The sequence below is a fragment of the Sapajus apella genome, unplaced genomic scaffold (assembly GCF_009761245.1).
Source record: "Sapajus apella isolate SASKATOON/1434 unplaced genomic scaffold, GSC_monkey_1.0 scaffold47, whole genome shotgun sequence".
Classification (NCBI taxonomy): domain Eukaryota; kingdom Metazoa; phylum Chordata; class Mammalia; order Primates; family Cebidae; genus Sapajus; species Sapajus apella.
In genome coordinates, this window is record NW_022436987.1 from 14,535,774 (window position 1) to 14,551,315 (window position 15,542).

The 15,542-nt window shown below is 44.1% G+C and overlaps 1 protein-coding gene across 3 annotated transcripts in view; it reads left to right on the forward strand.

The window, feature by feature from the left end:
* The window catches only part of NAV2 (neuron navigator 2), a 404,334-nt gene that overhangs the window by 43,531 nt on the left and 345,261 nt on the right, over positions 1-15,542 (forward strand). The gene's annotated exons all lie outside the window — the stretch shown is intronic.

Here is a 15,542-nt window from a genome sequence, read left to right on the forward strand (position 1 = left end):
TAGCCACGAAATGCATGGGCAATGGAGAGGGGTTGGAGGAGCTGAAGCCAGGTGAAGGGCGGTGTTGGGTCAGAGGAGCAGGAGGCAGTGGCTGAAAGTGGGGTGACTTTGTTATAAGAGGCAGTGTGGGGGACCAGGAATCCATTCCCACCAATGTATGGAGTGAGACATGATGGCCAGGGACAGGCCCAGGCCTTGCAGGGCAGGGTGACCTTAGCTGGTAGGCAGCCCCTGTGGTGGATGAACTGAGCAGGTTGCAGGGGAGGGGGGCTTGGGCTTGGGGCCCAGCGAAGCCTTCTCCTATTTTGCTGCACTGCAAACAGCCAACTGACCTAGGGGATCGTGGGTTCCCTCCACATCAGCTCTGGCTGATGTGGTACACGGGGGATTGGCAAGGCTGGCAATCACCCTGTGGCTAGACCCAGCCGGCTGCTGGAGAGGGAGCCATGACCTCACCAGGGAGGCAGAGCAACTGCTTCTGCCCTCTTTTCCACAACCCCCAGGAGATCATTGATCTTGATTAATTACCCGCTCTGAGGATTTTGGAGGAGCCCTCCTGTTTATAGAGAATTGCTGGTGGATATTCTAAAGAACCTAGTAAGATTTGCTCCCCTCACTTCTTTCTTGAGAGAAAGAAGGTTCTTTTGTGCAGTTGATCAGAATAAAATCATATAAGTTTGGACCTGAAAGACACTTTGATGATGATCTTGTCCAACACCCTCACTTATAAGAAGAAACTGTGGCTCAGGTATTATTTGAATTTAGTGTTATGAAAAATGGTCAATGAAACTCTTTCTGGGAAAAAACAAAAAACAAACAAATGCACTTTTCCTGACGTAGTAAACAGAATAAATCGACTGCTTGGTTGAAGAGAAGCCAGCAACAGCACGAGCGGGGCCTCTGGTGCTGGGTACGCCTGGGGTTGGCTCCCACATGAGGTATTTACTAGCTATATTTTCCTGGGCAAGTTGCTTCATGTCTCTATTTTCTCAGTGTTCTGATTTGTAAAATATAAATAACAATGATGCCCATCTCATGGGGTTTTTTAATGTGAACTGAAAAAAAACAATATATACAAAGTGCTCATCACATCCTGAAGAATCATTATTCAATGCATGATTACTGTTGTTGCTGTTTGAGGTGCAGGTGCAGAAGATGCAGATGAGTGGTGTTGTGGAGCATGCAGAAATGCAGGGGTGGGGTGGGGATAAGGTGGTCTACAAATGGCACTGTCATTCTCTTGAGCTTAGCCCTCCATGGCATCCTTCAAAGTTGATTTTTTTTGGTAAATTTCCAAATATATAGGTGTTATCCTGCCCGTTTGCCTCTATTTTCTGAAAGAGGCAAATTGATAGAATAACATCTATGTATTTGGAAAAGAAAAATATTTCTGGTTAAGTGAGAGTTCAGCAGATGAATTAGGGTTTAAAACAGAACTGTATCATCATTTCATTTCAAAGGCAGCCCAGCATATCTGCTAATGTGAGTCCTGGCATTGCTCCTCTGAGAGGCAGGCTGGAGAATGAGACCCTCTGTCTAATCCAGCCATTCAAAGGACCTGTCCTTTGCCCCATTCTCAGGACCACTCCCAACCCAGCTCCAGGGCAATCCAGTGGTTTATAAGATGGCAATTGATCTTATCATCCTACTAGCATCATATTATGGCTTAGCTGAAATAATACTGGACAGTGATTATGTTATTAGTTATTTCCCTCCTAGCTTCAGGGGAGAATGCAGGCATGTTGCAGGAAGAGCCACACACACCATTGACTCACAAGCTCTGGGAATGACCATTTGCTGGTGACAAAGCACTGACTTGTCCCTTTGGTGGGCTCTTCAAAGGCCTGGCTGGGTCTCACTATGCCAGGCTTCTTTTTCCTCTGTTAGAATGCAGTACCTATCTTCATGTTATGCAAACAGCATCTTTTCAAAGTAAAATTTAGAAGAGTAAGAGAGAAGAATCTAATGCCCTTTCCGAGAAGGAATTTAGCTAGGAGAACAAATATTGTCCAATACGCTGGGTTAAAAAGACCCAGTTATGAACTACAAATGCAGTTGACTTTGGCCCTGAGATCTGTAGGGAAAACTAGGGAGAAAAAATAGTAAAGAATCATCAGCACAAGCAATATTTGCTTGTGAGTTCTTCCAGTCAGGGGTGTGGATAAGTAATTCTGTCCTGGGATTCTATTGCATTTGCTTTGTGCGCCAAGGTATAGAATTTGGAAAAATACCAGTGCTAGTGGTTCTTCTGTTTTGGGGAATAAATAAAAGGAATCTCCCATGGGAGTGCTGTTCTTTGGAAAACTTCAGCTTACCTGAACCTTTTGTTGAGATGGAGGCCAGAGTGAGTTTGAAGTGGCTGGTGGGAAACCCAGCCACAGGGACCACTCAGACCAACCCTGAAGTCAGGGTTGCTGTGGATGTCCAGAATGGTCAAGGAGAGGGCTGTCTGGAGGCCTTTTGTCTTTAGGGAGTTATTCGTTTATTTATCTTCTTTTTATTGAGTAGTTACCATGCATCAGGCACTGTTCTAAGCAGTGTGGTGCAAGAATGGCAAGATTTCTATTCCACGGAACTTACATACTTGTGGAGAGATGTGTACAACACACAAGTAAACAAATGCAAAAATAAGTTTATTTCAGTGAGCGACAGGTACTATGAAGAAAGTAAAGTAGAATGATATGCTCAGGAGTGACAGGGGCAACTTTGTATGAAGGACTCAAGGAAGACCACTCTGAGGAAGCAGTATGAAAACTGAAGAACCCACCAGGTAAAGACCAGGGAGCCTGATCCAGATAGCACAGAGGCACCAGGTGAGGACAGCCTTGGCTTTTCAATGAACACAGTGATGGCCAGTGTCACTGGAGCCTCATGAGTTAGTGGCTGTTTCAGCTTTACACCAACCTACTATAACCCCAACTGCAATGTCCACTCACATAGCCATCCCCTAGGGGAGAGGGAGGAAGGGATGTCTAGAACTGCTTTGAGGACCAGCAGAAATTACTGATGAGAACTTATCCTGCCCTCCTCATCTCCACATTTTACCTACCATTGAGTTCTGTTGGTTCATACTCCCGGTTCTCTCCTAGGTAAGTTTGTTTCTTTCCATGTTCATTACCTTCACCCTCGTCCAAACCATCTGCATCTTTCCTCTTGTTTACTGAACTGTGTCCATTCTCCACACCATGGTCAGAATGATCTTTTAAAATCTCAAATCTGGCTGGGTGCGGTGGCTCATGCCTGTAATCCTAGCATTTTGGGAGGCCAAGACGGGCAGATCGCCTGAGGTCAGGAGTTCAGGACCAGCCTGGCTAACTTGATGAAACCTAATCTCTACTAAAAATATAAAAATTAGTTGGGCTTCGTGGTACATACTGCTACCTGGGAGGCTAAGGCAGGAGAATTGCTGGAACCCAGAAGGTGGAGGCTGTAGTGAGCCAAAATCGTACCGCTGTACTCCAGCCTGGGTGACAGAGACTCTGTCTCAAAACAAACAAAAAACCAAAACAAACCCTCAAATCTGATCATGTCAGACAAACCCACACACACATGCTGAATACATCTTCATGACTCCCTGTTGCTGTTAACATAAAGATCCAATTCCCTACAATGATATGCAAAGCCCACTCTATGCAAATCCCTACCTTCTTCTCCAGCCTGTTTCTAGACATCTGTGGCTTCATTTTCCATGCTCTGGCTACACAGGCTTTCTTCCAGTTGTTGCAATATGCTGCATTAGTTCTGGCCTCAGGGTCTTTGCACAAGCCTTGATGGCTCCTAATCTGTTCTCCATGCACCTTGGCCTCAGCAACTTCTACTTGGGTCTCAGCATAGTTGCTACTTCATCAGGGAAGTCCCCTTTACTCCTCAACATCAATCTATTCCATAGGGTCTTTTGGTTACCTGTTCCCAGTAGTGCTTCATATTTTCTTCATACTTCTTAGCACACTTGTATTTACTTGTAATGTCCTCTTCCTGTGCCTGCCCATAAGCTCCAGGAGGGCAGGAACCTTGTCTGTCTTGTTCACTACTTTGTCCTCGGCACTTTAAAAGTATCTGGAGCACAGTAGATACGTGATATGTATTTGTTGGAGGAATGAAGGAATGAATGCTCACAAAGATCTTGGATCTTAAATGTTCCACTTGAGTATGCTACTTGCTTTCAACAAAATGAAATAACAGGAGACTGTCTGTATTTTCTGTTCCATTTCTCTGCCCTATAGAGATGGTGATTGATATCTGGAGTTTAAGAATAAGCATAGCATGCAAGAATTCTGGCAGATGAACAACCTGCTTAGGAAGTCTGTTCTTGCCTTCGACTATCAGAACAGTGTTATTTTCTTTGGCTCAAAGGAATCTAAGACTGTGTGTACTCAGGGAAATGGTGGAGACCCACGGTGTGGAGTCAGGGCCAGGGGTGAGACTCAAATAATAATCAAGTGAAAGAGGGTTATGTGAAGCCTGGGGGCGACATTGCCTTTCTCAGTGGCTGCAGAATTAGAACATTCTCCCTTGTGTCAATGTGGAAGTGAATGAATTAGACTCCGTTTTATGCTGTGCCTGGAAAAATACCAATGCCGTACTCACATAGTTTCTGAAAGCAAACCCTAAATGCCACTCAGTCTCAGCTCCATGACAGACTGCTAAGGAAAAAAAGAGGCAACATTCACAGACCATGGGAAATATCACTGAAGTGAAAAAAGATGAAAGCTATGGATTTGTTTACCTTTTTTGAAGTTACACACCCCTTCGGAAATATAACAAAAGCTATGGACCCTCTTTCTCCTTCACTGCCCTGCCCACTGCAAAATGTATGGCCATATAACATCCTTCTATCTGTGGAGACCCCTCAGGTTAAAAATCCCAGTTAGTGGGTCTGTCTGGAAATTGAGCAGAAATAAGCTAATAAGAGATGGCAAGGAATCACCAGTTAGACAATGTTAAGTCTAAGGAATAAAATAGAAGTAGTGTTCTGTAATTAGATTTTTCCATTCCTGAAGTTCTTCACTTTTTAGAACAAGTGGATTGGCACAGGATGAACATGTGCCTCAGTGAAATGAGTCAGACCTCTAGGGTCTTGGAGGAAGCATTCCTGGGTGAAATCAAGGTGGCCAGCCACTCTCAGCACCTTCCTGGATTCCGCTCTCCACAGTGATACATCCTCTAAAATGTAAGCACCACAAGACTGAGATTTTAGTCTGTCTTGTTCACTGCTGGTCCCCAGGGTGTGTACCTCAGTGCTGGGCACTTAATAGCTGCTCAATAAAGATATGTGAAATATACGAATCAATTAGTCAATCTTAGATTGTCCCAGTTCCCAAAGCTCTCCTAGTTTTGCTCTGAGTTTATTGGGTTCCCTTAGTTTTGATTTATTTGTTCAAGAACTAGTTATTGAGTACCCCTTTGCCTTCCAGTAGATCCTAATTGTTCTTAGGCATAGAACAATGCCTAGTTGAAGAGCTCCCATTATACCTGGATTAAAACCTCGGTTTTGCTGTGTGGGGGTGATGAAAGCCTCAGTTTCCTCAACTGTAAATGAAGTGTGAAAATGAAATAAGGTCATGCAGTTAAAGTACTTAGTGTGGTGCTTGCCACACAGCAGTGTGTTGCTTTAATAAACATCAGGCATTTTCATTACTTGGCTCTGCCATATAGTTCATAGCTTCCTTTGGGATCCTCTTCATTTCTTTTTATTTTATTTTATTTTATTCTAAGTTCAGGGGTACATGTGTAGGTTTGTTACATAGGTAAACTTGTGTCATGGGTGTTTGTCGTACAGATTGTTTTACCATCCAGGTATTAAGCCTAGTACCCATTAGTTGTTTTTCCTCATCCTCTCTCTCCTCCCACCTTCTACTCACAGTTCTGAACCCAGAAACTAATTGCTGCTATCGATACAGCAAGTAAGTGTAGCCTTCAGACAGTCCCAGCATGTTCAACCTTGGCTGTATTTAAGGGTTAGAAACGTTATGAATTTTCCCCTTCTTTCCATTTTTTCATATTTACAATTTTAATTAAATAAGCATGTATTTTATAATGTATTTTTAAGAAGCACTGTATAAGAAGTATTATAATGAAAACATGTGTTTATTTAATTGTACTAAATTCAGAAGTAAGAAACAAGAACATTTTATTGTCCCTGGTCTGTAGAAACAATTCCAGACAACTGGGAGAACTCAACTTGTCCATTGTGTCCCCAAATAAAAATGCCTCAACACAAGCACCAAGAAAGGAAGGGCATATTCCTAAGTAGACAAACATGTATTGTTCATGCTAATAGATGTGGTGTTAAGAAACTTGAACTCCCGGCTTTGTTTTCTTATCAGTAAAATAGGAGAGGCAAGTGGAGAATTTTTTCCTTATAGGTGTTGTGAGGATGAATGTGAAATACTTCACATGTAAGAGTAAGTCTTCGGTACATTGTTTTTTCTTTTCTTTTCTCTTCTCAAATAGCATCAGGGATATCACCATTCTTTACATTGTATGTGTGTGCATTTTGCATGGATGTATATATAAATGTCTCCACTTGATGTCAAATCATCTCAAACTGGTCAGGCCCAAATCAGAACTCGATTTTTCAGGCTCATCTCACAGACTCTTTCTCCCTTAGTCTTCCTGGCACGATCTTTGTCAGTGGCACCAACACTTGCCCAATTGTTCAGACTAAAAACCTAAGAGTCGTCCTTCACTTCTTTCTTTCCCTCACACTCATATTCAGTTAGACAACTTTGCCAATATGTTTCAAAATCGATCCCTCTTTACCACACCCACTGCTACTCTCCCAGACACTACTCTCCTTTCATTCCTGTGCTAGTGTCCTGGATCTGACCCCTCTGCCACCACCCTGGACCCTGCAGTCATCTCTATGTGGTGTAGCCAGAGTATACGCACTGACAGATTTACATCAGGTTCTTCCACTTTTTGCTTAGTACCCTCCAGTGACTTTTATTTTCAGTGACTTCTGATAACACTGGAAATAAAATTTAAATGGCTTACTATTCTGTAGGTCTCTATATGAGGCATAAGCAAACTTTTTCTATAAAAAGCCAGATAGTAAATATTTTAGGTTTTGTGGGCCAGATAGGAGTCTATCACACTATCATCTTCTCCTCCTCCTCCTCCTTCTTCTGTCTCCTCCTTCCTCCTCCTCCTCCCTGTCCTCCTCCTCCCTTCCTCCTTCCTCCCCTCACCTCCCCTTTCCTTCTCTTCCTTCTTCCCTCCTCCTCCTCCTTCTTCCTCTTCCTCTGCCTTTTCCCCTTCTCTCTGTCTCCATCTCTTTCTCCTTCCAACCCTTTAAAAATGGAAAAGCCTCCCGCCTGTAATCCCAGCACTTTGGGAGGCCAAGGCAGGTAGATTGCCTGAGGTCAGGAGTTCATGATCAGTCTAGCCAACATGGTGAAACCCTGTTTCTACTAAAAATAAAAAAAAAAAAATATCTGGGGATGGTGATGTGTACCTGTAATCCCAGTTACTCAGGAGGCTGAGGCAGGAGAATCGCTTGAACCAGGGAGGTGGAGATTCCAGTGAGCTGAGATTGAGCCACTGCACTCTAGCCTGGGCGACAGAGTGAAACTCTGTCTCAAAAAAAAAAAGAAAAAGTTGTCCTTAACTGGTGGGCTTGCAAAAACAGGCTGAGGGCTGGATCTGGCCCCTGGGTGGCAGTTTGCTGACTCTTGCTCTGTACGAGCTGGCCCAACCTTCTCTCCTGCTCATATCTTCTTGCTTATTGCTTTGCTCACTGTGCTCCAGCCTCAGTAGCTTGCTTGCTGTTTCGGGGCACACTCGTCCCATTATGCTCAGGGCTTGCACACTCCTGCTCCCTTTTCCCGCAGCATTGCACCTTCAGGTCTTCCATGTGGCTTGCTTCCTGCCTTTGTTTAAGCCTCTGCTTACAGAAGCTCTTCTTGGAGAAGCCTCTCTGAGAAGCTCCTCCAAAATGCTCTCCCCCGTCCACCCCAGGCACATACTATTCCTCAGTGGTTTCTCTTCCTAGGACTTCCTATACCTTCACTTGCTTGTTTGTCACTAATGCTGCCCTAGCATTAGCTCTTCCAGGGCAGGTGCCAGCTTTGTCTCATTCCTCACTCTCCCTCCTATCACCCAGAATAGAACCTAGCACTTAGTGGTAATTTAAAAAAAATATTTGCTGGATATATTAATAACGTAAGAACAATTCTGCCATGTGGCCAACTGGTTTTCAACCACTGCAGTGCTACTCATTTGCAACAAGGCCCTCTTTTTAAATCCTCAGCCCCGTTGGTTCTGTGTAATGCAAAGAGGAATCGGATGAAGGTGCCAAGCAGTGCTCGGGGTGCCTGTGAACTGTGAGAGGCCAGTTCTATGCGCCGTCATGGTCTGAAGGATGAATCCAAGTGTAAACGTGGTGATGGGGGAAGAGGGGAGCTTAGCCAGGCTTTGATGTGAGGGGAACTGTCCAGCTCTCAGGAAGCTGATGTCATTAGAGCATCCCTGGACAATAAGTGCTGAGTAGACCCAATGCTGATGTCTCTTAAGGAAGGAGTAAAATAGCTCCCGGAGCCAGAGGAGTGCTGAGATAAAACTGTCCTTCCCAGGAACACACAGCTGAGCCAGCCTGCAAACCAGTGGGTGTGGATGCGGACTGGATGGTGCTTATCAGTCCCGGATGGATCATAGTGTGAAAAGCGGGTAGTTCTGGAGTCACTTCATGGAGCATAGTGCCTCTCAGCTCCAGATGTGAACACTCCTACCCTGGATCTCCTTTGTTTATTTATTTTTTTTTTGAGATGGAGTCTCACTCTGTCTCCCAGGCTGGAGTGCAGTGGCAAGATCTCAGCTCAATGCAACCTCCACCTCCCGGGTTCAAGCTATTCTCCTGCCTCAGCCTCCTGAGTAGCTGGGATTACAGATGCATGCCACCATGCCTGGTTAATTTTTATATTTTTAGTAGAGATGGGGTTTCACCATTTGATCAGGCTTGAACTCCTGACCTGGTGATCCACCTGCCTCGGCCTCCCAAAGTGCTGGGATTACAGGTGTGAGCCACGGCACCCAGCCAGAATCTTCTATAGGCCGCTTGGTATTGGCAAACTAGAGGGGTGCATCTGGAGCAGCCACCTACAACCTCCTTCCACCTCATTCTCCCGCCTTGTCTTGCTACAGTCCAGAGACCTCAGGAGAAATGAGCTTGGATTTGGGTCATTGCAAGAGAGCCTGGACCCCTTCCTAGGGCAATTGTAAAAGGCCCCTTGGGGGGTGGACTGCAGGGGATGATCCTGTGGAAGGCTCCAGGAGTACTTGGTACCCTACACCTTCGAGTTTTGGCTCAGAGTCAGATGATGAGTCTTGGCTAAAAGTGATGTCCCAGGATGGGATGGATTGGGCAGTGAGCCAGGCTATAAACTGACTCATGCACCAGTCAGGGACTGGACCAGCCTTGGCCCAGGAACCAGGTCAGAGAATGAAAAGACACAAGAATCTCTTCCTCGGACATCCCTTAGGATAGAAACTGGGGTGTATAGATCAGGGGAGCCTGTATATGTTCAGATTTGGGAATTTAATGTCCTAGATCATGAGTCTAGCTCTTGATTTTAGTAAATAAGACAGCTATATAGCAGGAAGGAAAATGCAGTGATAGTATATGTCAAACTTCATCAAAACCATGCCTCAGGAGCCCAAGGCAGGAAGTCAGATGGTCTGGGATTTCAGCATGGGTCTACACTGTCACCTTGAACCAGTCACTTGACCTTTTTGGGGCTTTGGTGTTTTCTCCTACACAATTATAATGGTAAATCTTGATGTTGTCACCTCATTGAATTATTAGAATCAAATGAGAGAATAATGAAAGTCCTTGCAAAGTTAAAAATGCTCTAGCTATGTAACTTGATCCCCAGTCAAATTGTATAAAGCAATAATACCAATAGGAACAATAAACATTCAATGAGGACTGATCATGTGCCAGGCACTGTGCCTAGTGTTCACAAGCATATCTCACATGGTCCCCACAGCAATCTTGAGAGAGAGCCATCGTTATAATCCCCATGTGCAGATGAGGTAGCGGGGCATGAAGAATTTAAATAACTTGCCCCAAGACACATAGCTTTCCAGGAAAGACCAGAACTTGAATTCAAGCAGTTTGTCTCTGGAGGATACACTCAGACCCTGAGGACGTGCCGTGCAAATCTCTAGGCTCCTAGCCCAGCCCCCTAGGCTTCCTTGGGGAAGATAACCACGAGTCCGTCCAGTGAAAACAGACCCATGTCTATCTCTTCCCTGCAGACGGGCTTGATCCCTGCCAACTTCAGAGAAGCTGCGGAGCCTGAGCAGAGCCCGATGTTTACCAGTTCTAAGATTTAAGGGTTCCAGCTGGGACAGCAAATCCTTCCCAATCCTGGGAAACAGGGAGAGATGCCAGGGTACAGGGTCTCCTCCAGGTTATGAAGAGCAGACGTGTGTTTGGAACTTCCTCGTCCAGGTTGGGCGTCCTGCATGCATGTTGAGTGGCTCTCAGAAAAACATTTCCTTGAGAAAGCAGAGGCAGGGAGGCAATCTCTGAAGGGCAGGCTGTCTTTTTCCATGTTCTCATCGGGAAGGAGAGAAGAAAAAGCAGTCAGCACTTCCCCTCTGCAGCCCCTCCTCTGGGGGCTTCTCACCCCACTTCACAGCAGCACAGCCCCATGGTGCCGTTTGCTCTGCTTGCCAACATCAGTCAAGTGAAGTGGAGTTTGATGAGTTCAGCCAACAGAAAGTAGCTGATAAGGGCTTCTGGGTACCCCTCAGAGAATGCCTGAGGAGGCTTTTCAAGGATGGACTGGTATGGCAAAAGGACTAGAAGAAGAGGTATTGAAAGAACCGTGGCCTTTGTCCTGGCCGACAGAGCTTTGGGAAGCCTTAGCACTTGTCCTCACATATCCAGAGGGCTGTCTTGAGACAGGCTAGTTCTGTGTGGACTCCGTGGGGTGGAGGAGGGATGGCAGGGACTAGTCTAAGGAAATATGCAGAAAGGCACAGAAGCTTAGGTTCCAGGCTATGCAGTCAGACAGGCCTGTCTTGCAATTCCAGCCACACTATTTATGAGCTGTGTGACAATTAGCAATTTGCTCAACACTTGTGTACCTCCATTACTTATACTGTAAAATGCCAGTGGTAGCATATTCAAAGGATTATTGTGAAGACTGAAGATGGTGATTTATATAAAGCACTTAGATAGTGCCTAGGACAGATATGTAAATAATAAATGTTAGCAATTTTTATTATCAGAATAAAGTGATGAAAACTTTGGACACCTTAAACCCACCTCTGCGGGACAGCGGAGTCTGAGCAGAGAAAGGCATTCTCCTCCAATTGCACCCCCATATGGAGGGCCAATCCCATTGTCATTCTTACCTATCTTCTCCTTGCTGGAATGATGGACATTCATCCTCAGTAAGGCCATACTTCAAACCTTGGCTTTGTATCAGGAGCCAGTTACACTTTCTGAGTGTGACTGGCTTTTGGGTTGTGACTCTGCAGGAGACTGCCTGATGGGAGCCAGATTGTGTATAAAAGGGGTCTGCAACCCACAGGCCACTGACTGGTACCAGTGTGTGGCCCGTTTGGAACCTGACTGCACAGCAGGGCGTAAGCAACAGGTGTGCAAGCAATGTCTCATCTGTATTTACAATCGTTCCCCATTGCTCACATTACTGCTTGAGCTCTGCCTCAGGTCACCTTAGTAGCAGCATTAGGTTCTCATAGGAGCATGCAACCTAGATCCCTCACATGCACAGTTCACAGTAGGGTTCTCATTACGAGAATCTAATGCCTGATAATCTGTCACTGTCTCCCATCACCCCAAGATGGGACCATTTGGTTGCAGGAAAACAAGTTCAGGGCTCCCACTGAATCTACATTATGATGAGTTGTATAATTATTTCATTATATATTATAAAGTAATAATAGAATTAAAGTACACAATCAATGTAATGTGCTTGAATCATCCCCAAACCATCCACCACCCACTGGGTCTATGGAGAATTTGTCCTTCACGAAACTGGTCCCTGGTGCCAAAAAGGTTGTGGACCGCTGGTGTACAGGACACAAGGACTAGGGTGAAGTCATTGAAGGTCTCTAGTCATGGTTCTGTTGGAGCCCCAGGGCCTCTTTCTCCCCTCACTTGTATCCTGTGGTCCCTGGGTTGATCTTTGTAATGATAGAAACTCAGGCTTAAGTCGCTTGCTGTAGTCTCAAGATTAAGTAGGGAAATCTAAGGGTGACTTCTGATGGTTGCTTTGAATGTTGCTATGGTCGGGAGCTTTCTGGGAAGACATCTGCCAGATTCCGCTTCATGGGACACATATCCTGAAGTAGTTTCCTCGATATAGTACCTTGAGAAATGTTCTACCCACAGGGTTCTATAGTCAAATAAATTTGGAAAATATTCCATTTCTGATTTTCCTCCTGGTGGTCCCAAATGCTCACTCTCATAGTTAAGCTCCTAGAAGTCTTATAGTTAAGACACATATGTAAGGTTGAAACAGCTAAACTTTGTTTCACGCCAATTAATTTTGGGAAATTGGTTTTTAGGAATTTACAGATTTCCAAGTGCCTTCACATGTAGTATCTCACCTGACTTTCAAGACAACCTTGAGAGATAAGCATGGTTATTCCCATTTTATAGAAGAGAAGGTGAGATGGAGAGAAGTTTATAACTTGCACCAGATCTTACACTACGTATGATTGCGTGGACTGAGAAAGAATTTGGTACATTAAATGGGAAATTTACTAGTAATAACACCAATCATTAAAAGCAAATAAAACAAAACAAACAAACAAACAAAAAAAAACAAGGAAAAAAACCCCACTAACTAGGAATGGCACTTATTATTTGTCAAAACCTTTCAGTTGACTGAAAGCTTTTGCACAGTTGACTACATTTGTATATATTTGTATATATTATTATGTAAATTTGTATATATTATGAATTGATTGATCTTAGGCTCAAATTATGATTATGAGGTTACACAGAGAGACTGAACAGCACAGGTTAAGAATGTGGATTTTGTAGACAAACAGGGTTTAAATCCAAGCTATATCACTTACTAGCTGGGTGACCTTAAGCCAGCTATATAACTTGTTTGTTCCTGTTTTCCCCTCTGTAAAATATAATTTTCAAACCTATGTTGTAAGGTTACTGTGATGAGTCAATAAGATGTACTTTTATGTTTACAGTACCAGGTACCATTCTGAGAAGTACATGAAAATATTAGCTGTAGTTGCTGCTGCCATTACTTTTGCTATTATGTAAAGTCCACTTGTCTTGAGAACCTATGAGGAGGGTATTTGGATAGGAGCCAATAGGTCTAAGGCCTAATGTGGATCTCTCATTAAGCACCTGTGCAACTTTGGACAGCTCTTAACATCTTTGTGCCTCAGTGTCCTCCTCAGGAAAATGGGACCATGCCAATCATTCACAGAGTGAATCATTAGTTCACTTAGTGGTTAGTTCACAGAGTGGTTCTAAGAATGACTGCCATGGTAACTGATGTGAAAATGTTTTTAAAAAATATGAAACCAGGTTATCATGAGTTCTCGATGTTGGCATTTCATTGGAATATGACCAGGAAGGAAGCTGTGGAAAGGAATTGAGTTTGCTCTGGAGAACCTCCCTACTAGTTCTGTCTACAATCTTAGAAATGCCCAGAACTGCTGAGGTCAATAAACAGCAGCAGTAATTATGACCAATGCAATGTCGTGGACCTGCACACAAGCCAAAAGCAAGTCATTAGCAGTGCTTGAAGTTTTTCTTTGCTAAACAGTGGCACTTTGATATTTCCCAGGTTGTCCTCTGTGGCCTTTTGGATAGAGAGTGATTGCAGACACAAACTGTTTCTGTTGGTGCACCTGTTTCCTCCCACTTACCCTAATCTCATGTTTGTGGATCAGACCCAGAGTGCCAGCATCCACCCGCACCCCAGTGGTGCTCATTGGAGGCACCCTCTCCTGGGCTGGGTGAAGGAGGAAGCCCTGAAGTAGATTTTGTTCACTGCTCTGTGTGTGTGCTTGCAAACAACCATCTCCTGGGAGGATTAGGATGCCTAACAAAAATGAAGTTAGTTTACGTACTATTTTTGTTCTAACGGAAAGTTCTCCCAAGCCTCCCATCAGGTAATAATTTTCTAACTCACTTTAAAGTTATTTGATTTCCTTTAGTTGTTCAATCAGGTAACTTTTAGCAACTACATTCCCTACAGCAAAAAGGTTATTAGGGAGGCACTCAGTTCCTCAACAGTTCCCAGGAAACATAGACCACAGCCTTTTGGGAAAGACACTGCTTCTTAAATTGCTAACCTTAATCCCTGGTGACCAGAACTGGCCAAGAATGAAAGGGCCCATCCCACAGGGAAAATAAAATACACAAAACCACACCAACTCTCACCCCCACCAAACCACAGCCACCGAAAACAAAACAAAACAAAAAACCAACAAGCCAATGCAACCCAGTGAGACTTTGAGGGCAACTCCTTTCTAAACTGTTTCTCTGAGTCATTCAAATACAAAACCAGAACAAAGGACAAAAGTTAGAAGCCATTGAACTTTTAAAAGTGCTTCAACAACAGCTAACCATATTTCTGTGCCCACAGTTCTGTGGCAGGAATATTTTTTTAAGTTTAAAAAAACAAAACATTTTCTTCCACCTTACATGAACCCCAGCCCACCTGGGTAGACTAGATATGCCTAAAATGAGTCTTTAAGGCAATTCCCAAAATGACCGCAGGTCCCCATACCCTGAGCCTAGAGGTACAGCTCCTAGGAGGGTGGGAGGAGGGAGGACCAGCAGCATGGAGGCCCTTCAAAGGGGGTCAGAGGTCTCCCAAAGATTGCACAATTTTCAACCCTTAACTGCAACATTGAGGTGGTGGGAGGGGAGGGGGCTGGAGAAGGAGTGCTCAGGTCCCGGATGTTGAATAGAGCAAATAAATGCCAGGGGCACCTGGCAACCCTCAGATTCGCAGGAATAGCACGTCTGCTCTTGGGACATGTGCCCTGGGTTGCTTGGGACCAGTTTGTCTGCTTGAATAAGTAAAAAACCACTTACCCTGGAGCTTTCAAATTAGTCTTCAATTATTCATTCATTCATCCTGAAAATTTTTACCCTGAGCGCCTTCTATGTTTTGCAGTGTTTTGAGGGCTATAGAGAGAAATGGCATGTAATCTTTGCTCTCCAAAAGCTTTCCTTCTGGTAATATTTAAAAGAAAATGTCAAGTACATATCCAGATTCCTAGCAAACAAGTGAATCTTTAGACTGGTGAGGGCATCGTGAATTTCTGATTTCTTCCTGAGGTCTCACCCAAGATGCCTTTATGCCAGTATTTCTGGCTTTTAATTTCAGTGCAGTTTATTTTCATTACATTTTTGATGGTACAGTGGAAATGGGTCTATATAGGGGACTCAGATTCTTCTGGAAAATTAGGGAGTAGGATGGGATGATCTTTAAACCCCCTATAGTTCTGACACTGAATCTGTTAATTCCATTTAATTATACCAATGATAAGCCAAGTACTATTCTGAGTGTACAAAGATG